Raw genomic sequence first — 9,521 nt, 5'->3', positions numbered from 1 at the left:
TAATTTACTTTAGCCAGCAACAGTGCAAACCACTTAAGTCAGCAAGTAGATACTTGATTTTGCATTCTATGTATCCTTTCATTTTCTGAACCCTTGTCTTCCAGCTTAAGGGTCACTGGAGGCTATCCTGGTACTGAGAGGCAGGGTACACCCCGGACAAGGCCACCTGCCTATCGCAGGGCTGACACATATAGACGGACAATCATAGTCACACTCCATCACACCTGCTGTCAATTTGAATGAATGAATGAATGAATGAATGAATGAATGAATGAATGAATGAATGAATTCTTTAATGTCATTGCACAAAATACAACAAAATTGGATAGCAATCCTCTTGGTGCTCTAAAATAAATAAATAAATAAATAAATAAATAAAAAAGCACTAAAATAATGTAAAACAATGCAAAGAAAAACCTGCACATACATCTCCCATCACTGCCCTCCCTTTTACCCAGTTTAACCCTAATCAGTATACTTAGGGTACAAGCAGACCCAGGGGTATAGTTTTTGATTTATTTTCGCTTTGTTTGAGTCTAGTTAGTTAATAACATTGTTAGCCTTTACTGACAGTAGCGAGTGAATAGTTGGCCTAAGTGCAACATCAAGTAAGAATGGGAAAGAATTCCACCTACAAAGCTTCAACAATTAGTGTCCTCAGTTCCAAAACGCTTACTGAGTGTTGTTAGAAGGAAAGGTGATGTAACACAGTTGTAAAAATACCACTGTCCCAGCTTTTTTGAAACATGTTGCAGGCATCCATTTCAAAATGAGTAAATATTTTCACAAAAACAATAAAGTCAATCAGTTTGAACATTAAATATCTTGTCTTTGTGGTGTATTCAGTTGAATATAGGTTGAAGAGGATTTGCAAATCATTGTATTCTTTTTTATTTACATTTTACACATTGTCCCAACTTCACTGGAATTGGGGTTGTAAATCCCTTCGGCTGCTCCCGTGTTTTGCACTCGGGGTTGCCACAGCAAATCCAAGGTGAATCTGCATGTTGAATTGGCACGGGTTTTACACTGGATGCCCTTCCTGACACAACTCCACATTACATGGAGAAATGTGGCAGGGGTGGGATTTGAACCGGGAACTTCCACAGTGAAACCAAGTGCATTAACCACTTGGCCACCACCCCATCACACAGTGTAAATATAAAGCCTTTTAATCTGACCTGTTGCGTTCGTTCGGCTGGATTCATCATCACAGCCTGCCAAAAACTGTAACCTGCACAAGACGCCCTTGTTTTGGAAGATGACATCTGGAAATACTTTAATTCCTTGGAAATTGCTTGTGAATAAACACAGGGTTTTGAAAGAAGTCCCTCAGTGTTTGTCTGCTCCGGGTGCATTTCTCAGCCTGAGAAAGAGGAAGCCGCCGCTTTGTCCCGCCACCACCAAGAAGAAAAAATATCTTATTTTAAAAGCTGAAAGTCTTTTCTGCAATTATTTTATTAGTGTCACAACAGTCGCTTTACTCTGCCATTCTTTATGTCTTCAACACTCTTAGAGGCAGCACCCTGACATCGGGGTGAATATGAGGCATAATTGTAAAGTGCTTTGAGCATCTGATGCAGATGGAAAAGCGCTATATAAATGCAGTCCATTTACTATTTACCATTTAGAGATGAAAACCAAGACAACAAAATAAATTAATAGAGTGTGTTAAATTACCCTGATAAATAAAAATATGGCATTCATTATGAGCGGCTGAGGTTAGAGAGGTGGGGCTATGACATCATCATTCCAGAAAAGATCCATATTGCTAGTTCCCACAAAGAATGCAAATCCAGCATTTTCAGACTGATCCATTCTGGGACCGCTTTTCAATAAGTAGCAAGGTTTGTGTTCTGCAAAAATATGACACATAACTTTTGCTGGTATACCTAAACCCATGTGCAGTTCAAAAAGGTAGTAGCATGGTTAATTCAAACATTCTTCAGTGAATATCTTCTAATCTACCAAAGTGATCAAACCACCATCAATTCAGTGCCATTCTACAAATTACTGGTGAGGGATACTTGGCACACAAGTGTGCCTTCTTGTTTCTGTTTAAAGGCAGCTCACTGGGATAGGAGCTGGACAACCAGCAAACCTGGGTTTGATTCCTGGTCAAGCTATCTCCTTGTGTCCTTGAACAAAACACTTCGTTTGCATTGTCTCAGTCCACCTTGCTGTAATACATATCATACGTGGCTAGGGAAGTAACCTGTAATGGACTGGTGTCCTGTCCAGAGGGAGTCGTGGACTGTTATCTGCTTCATGCTATGGTCTCTGGGGATAAGCATTAGCAGCAGTGGGTCTCAGTGCCTGCACAAGACTAAAAGAGAACATTTGCATACACCAAGTGAATGATTATTTAAACATAATGAAAGATTCAAGAATTAAATGGAATTACTTTTAAAGGCTTAAGGGCCTTTCACATTGAACACATCAGGCCAATCCGTCAACGCTTTCCAATCCGTCGGATGCGTTTCCAACGAGTCGTGACGCAACGAGTCGTGACGTCAGACGCTTCGCTTCGGAAGCGGCAAGGGGCGGAGATTGTTACGTCACACTCTGGCTGTTTCCACAACCTGAAAAAAGTTCAGCGATTGCCATCTTGAAATTGCGTCGCCTGAACCACAAAAAAAAGCTTTAAAAAACAGCAGTAGAACGATTCTCCCATCACCCTGCTGGGAGAAGCTTCAGCTACTTTGCGGAGTGATGCCGACCAAGGGAGGACTGACGACTTGGTGGGATATTGATTGAACCGCGACAGCGGGCCGACCCGCACGGAGAAACCGGCCTTCAGGCATCATCACTGGGTAGACCGAGGCAGGCAGCCGGGGTGATGGAGCAAACCCACTCAGTCTGAAATCTCCCACTTTTTGGATATATGCGAAGTCCCAGTTTGCCCAACGGAGTTTAGTTCTGCAGCTTTATCGAGGTGAGAATAATATTAAAATAAAACGTGACGTTTGCACTGCTGTGAAGGTTTAATGATCGGCTAACATTAGCTTAGCCTTTTAGCACAGTTGATCTGAGTGAACGCTTTCATTTGTAAATGGTTCAGTCTTTTTTATTTTTACCAAATAAAGCTACAGTTTTTATCGGAGACCACAAAAGCTCAACTTTAAATAACGTGTTTTTTTTCGGGCGTTTTTTTTTTTTCCATTGTTTTTTTTTTTTCCTTTTTAATATATAAACTGTTTAGTGTTTCTTTATATTTAAAGAAATATTTTTATTTGTCCCAATCAGGAACATTTGCTGTGCAGACAACCAAACTTCCACTGATGAGCTGAACACCACGCAGTCCAGTCGAAAGAAAACATCTGTGCTCTTCAGCAACACCACCAGAGTTCACAGCTGCAGAAGAAACCTTCATGTGGTCCAGAGAATTCAGCATAACATCACCTGCTTCTAAATAAAAGGCTCTTCCAACAGCAACTATTTTATTATTTTTTAAAAGCTGTTAAAGCGCTTTGAGCATCTGATGCAGATGGAAAAGTGCTATATAAATGCAGTCCATTTATTTATATTTTAACAATAAATGAATGGATCATTAAAAATGTCCACAAATCAAAGTCAAAAGACATTTGCACAAGTAGAAGCTCTCCACTTATAGCGCTCAAATTCATATTTTAGAAATGACTCTGTCCTGTTAACAACATTAAAGGCAATTACATATTTTGACGAAATTACAAGTTGAAATGACTATAAAAAATTCATCATGAGGTTTATGTCACAGAAAACCTACTTTACAGTCACACTGCAGTCATTGTTAAATTATTTCCTGTTTCATTTATAATAAACATTTGTATTTATTTGCAGTGTCTGTTTTTCTGGTTGATATGAGATATAAATAATCTACTAGACTTTAAAAATGTACAAATTTCCATGTTATTTTATTTGTCTAAAAATAAATGTCTCAGGTTCCTTATGTTAAACAAGAAATTATCTAATCTGAAATAATAGGTGGTTTTAATTTACAGATGAATGGTTTCTAAAGAACCATTTATTGATTTATTTAGCTATTTTAATTACAAGTGTTCTAAACTTTTTTTTAACAGTAATCAGAAATTTTGAGGTAACAAACAACAACAACAACAAAAAAACATTTCCAAGGATTTTTCTTCAGAAAACTGCTCTATAAATGAGCAGTCCTGTGACACATTTTTGTTTTGTACAGATCAGTGGTTTCTGCACCGATCTGTTTTGTACAGATCAGTGGTTTCTGCCACTGCTCTTCCGCGTCAGCCTGCCGACAAGCGCCAATGCACGCTCCCATCAGAAGCGTTGGTTTAGCTCGGCTTTTGACGCGACATTTCTGACGCATCTAAAAAGCAACGCATCTCATTCGAAAATAATGCTTTTTAGACCGATTATTGATGCATTTGACGCTTCCAACACGTTCAATGTGAAACGCCCATTAAGAAGAGTGGGGCTTGGTTAGTATTTGGATGGGAGACCTCTTCAGAAGACCAGAGGCTGTATGTGTTTCTCCTATAGACTGTATAGCTTTCGCAACATCACCCATGTGTTTTAAATAGAGACCTAGAACAGTTGAAATGACACCCGTGTCTAGGTGTCACCATGTTGACAGCCTGTCCGCACTGATTCACGATGAACTCATTAGTGCATAAAGGGGTGGAGTGTGGGTGGCTCAGTGTGTGACAAAAAAAGACTGAACACGCTCCTCTCTTCGAGTCCGAGCCACCAGCTAACAAGCTAATGTAGGGGCAGATATTTATTAAGTCATATTTTTGGCAACTGCACGGTGGTTCTGCTCAAGATAGTATCACACTGGACTGTGATAGCCTGCCAATGACATCTGTGAGGAAATTTGTCCACAGCACCTTATTCCTAAATGAAGCTGGCTTGTCCAAATGTGCTTTAGCATACCTCAAGCGACTCTGTTTGTGGCATGTACACAGAAAAGGCTTCCTCTGCATTACAGCATCACACAGCATCTCTTTGTGCAAAGTGCGCTGTATAGTTGAACAATGCACAGAGACACTATCTGCAGCTAGATCATGTTGTAGGTCTTTGGAGCAGGTCTGTGGGTTGACTATGACTGTTCTCACTATCCTTCCCTTTAGCTTATCTGAGTACAAATCAGGGCGAATCATGGCGGAACAACTCATATGAGTGAACCACAAAAACATCGAGCCGATGGTCAGGCGTGAACGAACCCGCTGCGACTGTTCCGTGCACGCTTGTGCATGACACCGTCGCAGCGGCAACACAATGCGAGCAGCTGGGACGTATTGCACCATATCGTGCTGCTGATGTGGAGAAAAATAAAATAAGGACCAGCTGTATAATTAGTGAATATCACTGCGTTGATATAAATAATAAATAAGAGGGGACGTAATACAAAGCCCCGCAGTTAAATAACCCTGGTTAAATGGACTGCATTTATATAGCGCTTTTCCATCTGCATCAGATGCTCAAAGTGCTTTACAAATGCCTCACATTCACTCTGATGTGAAGCTGCTGCCATGCAATGCACCCACTACACACCGGGAGCAGCTCGGGGATTAAAGACCTTACCCAAGGGCCCTTGGTGATTTTCTGGTCATGCCGGGATTTGAACCCAGGATCCTCTGGTCCAAAGACCAACACTTAACCACTAGACCATCACCCCCCCCCCCCCCCCCCCGATAAATAAAAAATAAATGCCACTCATGGGATTTGAACCTGCAATTTACAAAAGCTCTGATTACCAAACAGAAACTTTACCACTGCGCTACAATCACTGTCTTATAACAGGAGTGTGAAATGACTAAAATCAACAAGGACATAAACATATTTTTTTTAAAATAGAAGAAAAAAAGCACTGAGATAACTGACTAAATTCCATTTGTTACGGTGTATTTCTATTGATACATGACTGAAAGTGGCATATTTGTCACATTGTTGGCTTGTCATATAGTCATGCAGCGCGCCGCTCACAGGAGACGCGTGTCAGGCCGGGCCTGCGTGTGTGTCCGGCCCAACACGCATGTCCTGTCAGACAGATGTGACATTCAGATCGCATGCTGTGTGTCCACGTGAACTGACACTTCATTTCAGCTGGGACAGCCTGTCAATGTGTGTGCCCTCCAGCCCGTTGCAAAAGGAATATATGTTTTTATGTATTTCCACGTGAGGACAGCAAGAACACACACGCATGTGTCCATCAACACAGTACGTGTTCTGCAGCTGTGACATCCAGAACCAGAGTGGTCAACAGCTGCTGCTGTTAGCAGCCAGCCACAACCCCTGTCCGTTCAGCGCACAGACCATGGTGTCACTCTGTGATCAGATGGGATACGCGGCACGCCTCACCTGCGGGGGGCGTGTGAACCACATGCACGCCATGTGTTGGGGGGAGCGGGGGGGAGCTCGCGAAACACATGCATGCATGTGTTGTGGGGGGAGCCGACACTCTGGCACACCACATGTGTACTTGGCAGCTTCACAGTTGTGGGGGCACTTAGACAAATTTCATCACCAGCTCCAAAGTGATCATCTGCTGACTGCTGTCGTGCTAATAGCGTGAACGGCCACACATTTTCTAAGTGCCAAGCGAGCGGTGTTAGATGTTCCTGTGTGTCACCTGGAATTTGGCCAACACCTGCCGCGAGAGGGTTCGATGGGCTCTCACAGGGCACTCTCTGTCCTTCAGCCACTGGTGTGTGCAAATAGTTGTAAGCAACAGGTGTATGAGGTGTTGGAGGCAGCTCCGACTTTACACGTATTGAATACGATTCTTGCTTCATGCACAATTCGGCCACATTCGTACTATGTATGAAGGGGCCCTTCGTACTGTTTTCCATACTGTCCTAAGTTTTTCTGATTTTGGGGGGTTGTACATGTTTACACATAACCAGCCATAATTAATATTACTCACTTGTATGTGTGAGTTCAGTGCGACCTGTTCTGGATGATATGAGTGATATGTTTGCACATGCGAAAACAAGATACAGTATTTGCATGTACTCAAGGCAGTATATACTGTAATAGCATGAGTTTTCACAACATCACACCCTCATGTTTTTACCATCTGTTGTCATGGTGGGCTCAGTTCAAGAATTTTGCAATTTATCAAAAAAGATTGTTGGAAATCCAAATTAGCAGTCAGTCTGAGTCTGCACTGAAGGGCACTGCATCTAATCTACAGGGAGCATACTCAAAGCAGAGGAAACAATGACTCAAAAACAAAAAATACAGACATCTAAAGATTAAATCCACACTCTGCTGGAGGATTTCTGCAAGTTTGGACCGATGATGGAATATTAAACGCTAAATGAGATTCAGGCATTGAATTAAAAACAAAGAGCCCATTCATTTTATGCAACTGTAGTAAAAACGGAGCACCACCTATCAGGGCCACCTCATACAGTTAAATTCCTTTCATTTGACAGAGTGGCGTGCTTGAGACTAAAAGTGGTGGCCATTTTTTTTTTCTTTCCAGGCAGAGCGACTGGCTGCTGCTGTTATCGGCTGTTTCACAACTGCCTTTGTGGCTCGCTGTAATCCCTGACAACAGGGCTGTACTCTGTTGGCTTGTGTAACCCATTGGTGCATTTCACAATTCTCATCATGTCCTCAACTCCCTAAAGTGTGTCTGCTCAGTCTCGATTACTTGCTTACCGTTACTTCAATGCCAGTTAGATTAACTGAACATTTTTCTTATGATAAGTGAGGAAGTAAGGTAAATTCTTCCAGCGATACATGACCCGCTCCATTACAAGACATCACCAAAACAGATTTGTCGTTTTGATTTTTAAGACATATTATTTTATCTGTGTTTGGGATCATCACTGTACCGCGAAGAATAAAAATAAAGTCTCACTTTTTCAATTTTATTTATTTTAGTTAATGATGTTACAACCACTGCAAATGACTAAAGCAGATGTTTTGTCACAAAATGACAGTCAGCAAAGTAAGTATTTAGACAGTGACACAATTTGTGTAGTTTTGTCTCACACACACACACACACCCATCTTCAACCGCTTAGTCCAATTAAGAGTCGCGGGGGGCTGGAGCCTATCCCAGCAGTCATAGAGCGCGAGGCGGGGTACACCCAGGACAGGACGCCAGTCTGTCACAGGGCCACAAACAGACAAACAAACACATACACACCCACTCGCACACCTACGGACAATTTAAAGAGTCCAGTCCACCTAACCCGCATGTCTTTGGATGGGGGAGGAAACCGGTGCACCCGGAGGAAACCCACGCAAACACGGGGAGAACATGCAAACTCCACACAGAAAGGCCACAGATGGGAATTGAACCCATGACCTTCTCACTGTGAGGCAACAGTGCTAACCACTAAGCCACCGTGTTGCCCCGTAGTTTTGTCTCTCTACACTAAAATAGGATTTAAATGAAACAATAATGTTGTTTTTGTAGTGCAGACTCCAGATTTAATTCAAAGGGTTCAACAAAAATATCTTCTTAAACATTTTTAAATACACCGTCCCTTTATTTTACTCGTAAGAGACCATAAGTAATTGAACAAATTAATTATAAGGATTATTACTCACTCGCTCATCTTCAACCACTTATGCCAATTAAGGGTCACGGGGGGTTGGAGCCTATCCCAGCAGTCACAGGGCATGAGGAGTGGTACATCCTGGACAGGACGCCAGTCTGTCGCAGGGCCACATATAGACAAACAAATACCTTCACACCTGCAAACAACTTAAAGTTTACAAGTCACTTAACCTGCATGTCTTTGGATGTGGGAGGAAGCCGGAGCATCCAGAGGGAACCCACGCAAATACGGGGAGAACATGCAAGGTCAAGGTCAAGGTCAGGTTTATTTATAACGCACATTTACAGTCAACATTGCCCCAAAGTGCTGTACAATAAAAGGAATTAAAATTATATTTAGTTAAATACAAGAACAAAATAAATCAACAAGACAATAAAAGATGTGGCAGTATTCAGCTCATCTTGTGTTAAAAGCCAGTGCAAAAAGATGTGTCTTTAAAAGAGTCTTAAAAGAGTCAATTGAAGGAGCCAGTCGGACATTTAATGGCAGAGAGTTCCAGAGCTCTGTTCCAAGGCTCTGTCTCCCCTGGTCTTCAGCTTAGACCTGGGACAGGTCTACAACAGGTGCAAACTCCACACAGAAAGGCCACAGGCGGGAATGGATCCCATGACCTTCTTGCTGTGAGGTAACAGTGCTAACCACTAATCCACCGTGTTGCCCTATAAGGATTATTTTGAACACAAATCATCATTTTTACAGACCGTTTTTGTTGTTGTTGTTGTTTTGTTTTGGGAGTTTTTTGGACAACTCTAGAGATGGTCACATGACCATTCCCAATTTACTGAATATGACTTGAACTTAATTTAAAATCAGTCATTACGAAACCCAAACTGTCTGTCTGGAGCAGTCATCTCTCAAAAACTGCTTGACCTTGCAAGAAGGAGACTTCTGAGGGAAGCCCCCAAGACACCCATGACAACTCTAAAGGTGTTACAGGCTTCTGTGATCGTGACGGGAAAACCCATGCAACATGCAGCTTTTAAC

This window comes from Thalassophryne amazonica, chromosome 8, assembly GCF_902500255.1.
Source record: "Thalassophryne amazonica chromosome 8, fThaAma1.1, whole genome shotgun sequence".
Classification (NCBI taxonomy): Eukaryota; Metazoa; Chordata; class Actinopteri; order Batrachoidiformes; family Batrachoididae; genus Thalassophryne; species Thalassophryne amazonica.
The sequence above is the reverse complement of the archived record's forward strand: the minus strand, read 5'-3'. Positions refer to the sequence as shown.